We start from the raw sequence: 7236 nt of genomic DNA, 5'->3' as shown, positions 1-7236 counted from the left end.
CCTGTTTACCAGGCGAGCGTCTTGACCGGGCGACGGGAGACGAATCATATGTTGGTAGGTATATAATCTATATATTAAACCTTGATACATAATGGTACTTACTCCCTCTTCCGTCAAAGAAAACGTCCATCAAACGTCTGTTATACGTGCACTTTTTATTACTTTCCTTATCCTATAGGAAGGAAAGTAATGTAATCGGGTCAAATTTTCGATGGTCAGATTTTAGTACCAAACCCCGTTTTGAGGTCCCTAGAGCCTAAATCCAAAGTTTCAGCCATTGGTCCGTGTGTGTGTCTGTCTGTCTGTCTGTCTGCCTGTAAACAAAATATCTCGAGAACGGTAACTAAGTTGTAAGTTCAGTATTCGTTATTCGTGCGAAGTTCAGTTTTCAGTAGTCTTGCGACTTGCGACTTCCAGACTGCTAATGCAAGGCAAGGGTGGTCGCTGATTCTGCTAACTTTGTGTTTTTATTCGCGCGTGATTTAAAGTTCAGGCATACCCGATATTGTGTTATTTTTCGTGTTTTTGTGTTTACTTTTTACTTTTTTGTGGACGGAAAATATCTTCACTTTTGTGAAGTGAAGGATTCTGGATTTGATACCTGTACCTACCTACGCTTCTGAAAGAAGGTATCTAAAACAAGTGATTTTATTATTATTATTTTACAAAAAGAAAGAGAAAACGGTTTTCTGAGTTAAACTTTCAATTTTCCTGATAGAATATCCCATTTTCATCCTAAAGTTATCCAAGTCTTTAGGTCATCTGGCCTAGGATTTTATTGAAAAGGTTTGACAGAGGGAACTGTAACTGCTAAGGTCCTATCGCTCCGAAATCGAAGAGAGAAGGAAGACAGGAGACTTGAAATTTGGTATGTAGTTCACAAATGTGACAAGGATGCAACACAAAACGTTTGGTTAAAATAGGTGCTGCGGTAGGTGGTATTTTGACCGCTTTTTGGCGGTTTTCAGCTCATATACTGACTAAACAGTTAGAAATATTGTAAATGTTACAACAGAACACCCAAATAAGCACCATTCAATAGGATAAGGAAAGTCGTGTGATGTTCACACCAGATTTTTTTTTTATTTTCTTCTGTAATAACATGGGAATAACTAATAATAATCTACCTAGGTAATTGATTTTTTTTCTTCCCTTTGGGTTGGATGGCAGAGGTATTATTATTATTGTTATTATTATTATTTTCTTTCGGTTGGGGGGTTAAACGGCCATGTAGACTGATACTATAGGTACCTACTTCAACTTGATTAATCATATGTTGGTAGGTATTAAACCTTGATAGATAATGGTACTTACTCCCTCTTCCGTCAAAGAAAACGTCCATTAAACGTCTCTTATACCTGCACTTGTTTTCTTTTATACCTAATAACATTATACATTAATAACTAATAATAATTTACCTAGGAAATTGATTTTTTTTTCTTCCCTACAAATCGTCATGCAAGAAAAAGTAGTAGACCTTGAAAAGATGTTACGACATCTCAATAGGGTTGATGTTTTTGGGTGTAGATTTTTGGACTACCAAGACGTTTTTATTATTTTAATTCTTTCTTTTTTTGCTCGAAAACTTTTTACGTCATAAACTAGTTTTCACGTAAATAAATCCAATTTCTTTGTGTTGTTATGTCATAATTTTTGGTGCCCACTGCAGCATTGTAGGATTTTCCAAATGCCTCAATAATCCTAACATCCAATGTGTACCTACCATGCTGGCACCGGTCGCTATGCGTATTTACATGTCATAGCTACTCATTTTCCTCAGGAGGCTCAGTGGCCCCGCAACAGCCAGTCACGGGATCAATCATTTGTATGATTTTTTTGACCCCGTCGGTAATCGAACCCGGGTCTCCCGCGTGCAAGGCGAGTGTAGTGACCACTATGTCATCTACTACTTGGTGGACAAAAACACCTCACTTTTAACATTTTATTTTGTATTGAAATACCATATCCCCCCCCCCTTTTTATTGGGCATTGAATGTATGTATTAATACGAGTATACAAGTACCTAATTATGTACCTAGCGATCAGCATTGATTACAATTCCTTATATCAAACCTCTTTTTTTCTTCATTTTTATATATTAGATTTTTTTTATGTTGTTGCTGCAATGATTCAATTCATCAAGACTTTTTTTGTTGTTAACAAAAAGAGACTTTGTGATGAAATAAAATAATGAAAAAAGTTACTTTTTTTATCTATTTTAATACCTAAGTAGGTAGGTACTCTACATTTTATGTACCTAGCCTTGAAATATTTATAATACATGCAATGATTCAATTCATCAAGACTTTTTTTGTTGTTAACAAAAAGAGACTTTGTGATGAAATAAAATAATGAAAAAAGTTACTTTTTCATCTATTTTAATACCTAAGTAGGTACTCTACATTATTTTATGTAGCCTTGAAATATTTATAATACATACCTACTCTAGGTGTTTGTTCTGGACTCACTTGGAAGTTACAAAATTATGTTCCTACCCATTTCATCAGAGTTAGCAATGTCCCAAAATCAGCAAAAACTGTCAGTTTTTTTCATCCGTGAGAATAGTTTTTACCCCTTTTTTATGAGGGAATATTAATCTTTTCATCCCGAAAGCGAAGATAGAGGAAAGACAGGATAGGAGAAAGCCAACTGTTCCGGAAACAAACCTTATCTGTTAAGGATAAAGTTCGCCCCAGGCGGAAATCGAACCCGCGTCCTAGCGCTTACAAGGCAGACACGTTACCCTCCAAAGTAACTAGGCTGGCATTTCCGTGTTCACGTATTAGGTACCCGCTTATGCAGTTATAGGGTACCTTTATAGCTTTACAACTTATAATTTTATCTTTAAAAATGGAATAAAACTAATAGATACCTTTAATAATATCCAAGTCCATATGCACGGAGTACATACTTACCTGTACTACCTACATTCCTAACCCATTTCATCAGAGTTAGCAATGTCCCAAAATCAGCAAAAACTGTCAGTTTTTTTCATCCGTGAGAATAGTTTTTACCCCTTTTTTCTGAGGGAATATTCATCTTATCGTCCCGAAAGCGAAGAGAGAGGAAAGACAGGATAGGAGAAAGCCAGCCGTTCCGAGAACGAACCTTATCTGTTTAGGATAAAGTTCGCCCCAGGCGGAAATCGAACCCGCATCCTAGCGCTTACAAGGCAGACGCGTTACGGCGTTACCCTCCAAACTATCTAGGCTGGCATTTCCGTGTTCACGTATTAGGTACCTACCCACTTATGCAGTTATAGGGTACCTTTATAGCTTTACAACTTATAATTTTATCTTTAAAAATGGAATAACTAATAGATACCTTTAATAATATCCAAGTCCATATGCACGGAGTACATATATACTTACCTGTACTACCTCCATAATTCTCTTCACTTTCGGGACGATAAGACCTTGACAGTTTATAGTTCCCTCTATCAAAACCTTTTATTATTATAATTATTAATAGGTGGTATTGTTTCTTAAGTACCTAACAATACAATAGTAAGAAGCTAAGAAGGAATTAGCTATTCGGAAAACTCTTATAGGATGCACCTACCTACCTACAGGTGAACGTTAAATCATTTTAGTCACGGGAATGTGGATTTGAATTAAGTAGGTACATTGTTAAAGTACCTACCTAACTCAAGTACTTTACTTAAGTACCCACTGAGTGATGCACAGATAAACATTGTTTAATACTTTAATACTTAGGTAGGTACTAGGTAGCCTAGGTACCCACTTAGTTACGTACGTACCTTTTACTTTAGTGCCTACTGAATGATGCTAAATTGCAAAGATAAACATTGTCTCTAAATCTACATAATGTGTACTGTCCAGGACCTATCTATTGAGTGGCAGGAAGAACAAGAAGAAGGAGAAGGGAAGAACAAGAAGAAGACGGAGAAGAGGAAGAAGGCGAAAAAGAAGAAGAAGAAGATGAAGAGGAGAGGAAGAAGAAGGAGAATAATTTTATTGTAATACGATTATATTTTCTGCTTTAATAAAATACAATCTTGCAAAGTTTAGCAAACAATCAGTGGTATAATGGCTTGTGGGCAGTGGTGTGGCGTGAGATTTCCAAAGGGGAAGTTATAAGACTTTAGGAACACAGTTTTTGTTCATCTTTTTCATCTTTTCAAGATGAAGCTTGACAAAGTTACGTTAGAATCAGTATACCTAGGTATAAGTTATAAACTCATTTTTTCAAGGTTTGATTGAGGGAACTGTAACTGCCAAGGTCTTATCGTCCCGAAATCGAAGAGAGTAGATAGGAGAATGCCAGCCGTTCCGAGAACGAACCTTATCTGTTAAGGCGTTAAGGCTAAAATTCGCCCCACGGGCCTTAATCGATGATTTAACCAACGATAATTGATTAGGTATCCACATAATTCTCTTCACTTTCGGGACGATAAGACCTTGACAGTTTATAGTTCCCTCTATCAAAACCTTTTATTATTATAATTATTAATAAGGTGGTATTATTTCTTAAGTACCTACCTAACAATACAATAGTAAGAAGCTAGGAAGGAATTAGCTATTCGGAAAACTCTTATAGGATGCACCTACCTACGTAGGTAGGTAGGTACAGGTGAACGTTAAATCATTTTAGTCACGGGAATGTGGATTTGAATTAAGTAGGTACATTGTTAAAGTAACTCAAGTACTTAAGTACCCACTGAGTGATGCACAGATAAACATTGTTTAATACTTTAATACTTAGGTAGGTAGCCTAGGTACCCACTTAGTTACGTACGTACGTGTTACTTTAGTGCCTACTGAGTGATGCTAAATTGCAAAGATAAACATTGTCTCTAAATCTACATAATGTTTACTGTCCATATCTATTGAGTGGGAGGAAGAACAAGAAGAAGGAGAAGAGAAGAACAAGAAGAAGACGGAGAAGAGGAAGAAGGCGAAAAAGAAGAAGAAGAGGAAGAAGGCGAAGAAGAAGAGGAGAGGAAGAAGAAGGAGAATAATTTTATTGTCATGCGATTATATTTTCTGCTTTAATAAAATACAATCTTGCAAAGTTTAGCAAACAATCAGTGGTGTAGCGTGGTCTAACTCCAAGTGTAGGGCGGACACTAATTTCTATCACAATATCTATCAAATAAGCAGTGGCGTAGCGTGGTCTAACTCCAAGTGTAGGGCGGACACTAATTTCTATCACAATATCTATCAAATAAGAATACAATAATTATTTAATGTCAATATTTAAGGGTATTTGAGTGGAATTTTTGAGTGTATGGCCGCCATACACGCCCTACATGAAACAATACTGTTGAGCTTTAAACATCTCCCAAGCAGCCCAACCACCCCTAACTTTAGTGGAGAAGGATTTTTCCCCTCGTCTCGTCTACGTTCTTCAATCTATTTTTTATGACCACAAGAAGTACAACCACTTGAAACCAGTTTCCACAAATTCATCTCTTATAACTTCGTCCACTAACTCATCTCTTATATAACTCCCTTACCCATGACACCCATGTGTCTTCGGATAATTTTGATTATGTAATTACATAATATAGTTTTTCGCACCAGTCTTCTTCTTCTTCTTCTTCTTCTTCTTCTTCTCCTTCTTCTTCCTCCTCTTCTTCTTATTCTCCTCCTCCTTCTTCTTGTACGTACCTAATAGATATATTTTTTGTTTCCATTGCAGAAAAAAAGGTAAACTCAAACCCAACACAGTGCGCAGTCTACAAGTCCAAGCTCCAGACATGATTCACTCGACGAGAGCATTTGAAATTAGGGAACTCTGAACTTTGCGTCTGGGAAGTGCAGTTGAAGACAAGAGCTCCAAAATTTGTGTCCACGGATTTTTGGTACGTTTCCTCTATTAAACAAACCTCTTCAGGAAAGGAGATTTTTTTTTTGTTTTTTACTTTTTTTTTTTCTTTTAATCATGGTCGCTTGATCAGGGGGAAGTTAAAGTTATACCTACATATTTTATTTTCCTTTCTTTACTTTTGTTTACTTACCTACATTAGAATATGTATTCTAATTTTCTAATATGTATTTCCAATCCACAGACTATCGATCCACTACCTATGTAACCTCCACACAAAGTCAGCACCGTCCGAATTTAGTCTATTGGGATTTCACAACTAAGTCCGCATAATATCTGTATGGATACCAGCATGGATACCGAATCAGCAGTTAATCTATTCCATTCTTATTTTCTATTCCACAGACTATAACTACCGTCGATTTATAAATGAAAAGAGGGGAAGTAAAAAAGGCACTACCTATGTAACCTTTTGGATCAGCATCGTCCAAGTTTAGTCTATTGGGATTTCACAACTCGAGCAGCATATCGTAAAGTCAATATTTAAGGGTATTTGAGTGGAATTTTTGAGTGTATGGCCGCCATACACGCCCTACATGGACGCTACGCCACTGCAAACAATACTTTTGAGCTTTAAACATCTCCCAAGCAGCCCAACTACCCCTATAACTTTAGTGGAGATGGATTTTTCCCCTCGTCTCGTCTACGTTCTTCAATCTATTTTTTATGACCACATCAAGAAGTACAACCACTTGAAACCAGTTTCCACTAATTCATCTCTTATAGCTTTGTCCACTAAATCATCTCTTATATAACTTCCTTACCCATGTGTCTTCGGATAATTTTGATTATGTAAACTACATAATATAGTTTTTCGCACCAGTCTTCTTCTTCTTCTTCTTCTTCTTCTTCTTCCTCTTCTTCTTCTTCTTGTACGTACATAATAGATATATTTTTTTTTGTTTCCATTGCAGAAAAAAGGTAAACTCAAACCCAACACAGTGCGCAGTCTACAAGTCCAAGCTTCAGACATGATACATGATTCACTCGACGAGACCGTTTGAAATTAAGGAACTCTAAACTTGGCGTCTGGGAAGTGCAGTTGAAAACAAGAGCTCCAAAATTTGCGTCCACGGATTTTTGGTACGTTTCCTCTATTAAACAAATCTCTTCAAGAAAAGAGATTTTTTTTTTTAATCATGGTCGCTTGATCAGGGGGAAGTTAAAGTGAAACCTACATATTTCGAAGAGAGAAGAAGACAGGATAGGAGAAAACCAGCCTTTGCGAGATCGAACCTATCTGTTTAGGATAAAATCCGCCCCGGGCGAGAATCGAACCCGCAACCTAGCGCTTACAATGGCCTAGGAAAAGGCACTCGGTCCTCTCATCGATTTCGGGACCTCTGTTGTTACAGTCCCTCTATCAAACTTCTTCGAAAAAGTCGC

The 7236-nt window shown here is 36.9% G+C and overlaps 1 long non-coding RNA gene across 1 annotated transcript; it reads left to right on the top strand.

The window, feature by feature from the left end:
- The first annotated feature begins 344 nt into the window (after positions 1–344).
- LOC103517119 lies at positions 345–6315 on the top strand. Its single transcript, XR_541791.3, has 3 exons — positions 345–629; positions 5665–5827; positions 6196–6315. It is a non-coding gene; the product is annotated as an uncharacterized LOC103517119 (long non-coding RNA).
- The last annotated feature ends 921 nt before the right edge of the window (positions 6316–7236 follow it).

Source organism: Diaphorina citri, unplaced genomic scaffold (assembly GCF_000475195.1).
Source record: "Diaphorina citri unplaced genomic scaffold, Diaci psyllid genome assembly version 1.1 scaffold1752, whole genome shotgun sequence".
Lineage (NCBI taxonomy): Eukaryota > Metazoa > Arthropoda > Insecta > Hemiptera > Psyllidae > Diaphorina > Diaphorina citri.
The sequence above is the reverse complement of the archived record's forward strand: the minus strand, read 5'-3'. Positions and strand labels throughout refer to the sequence as shown.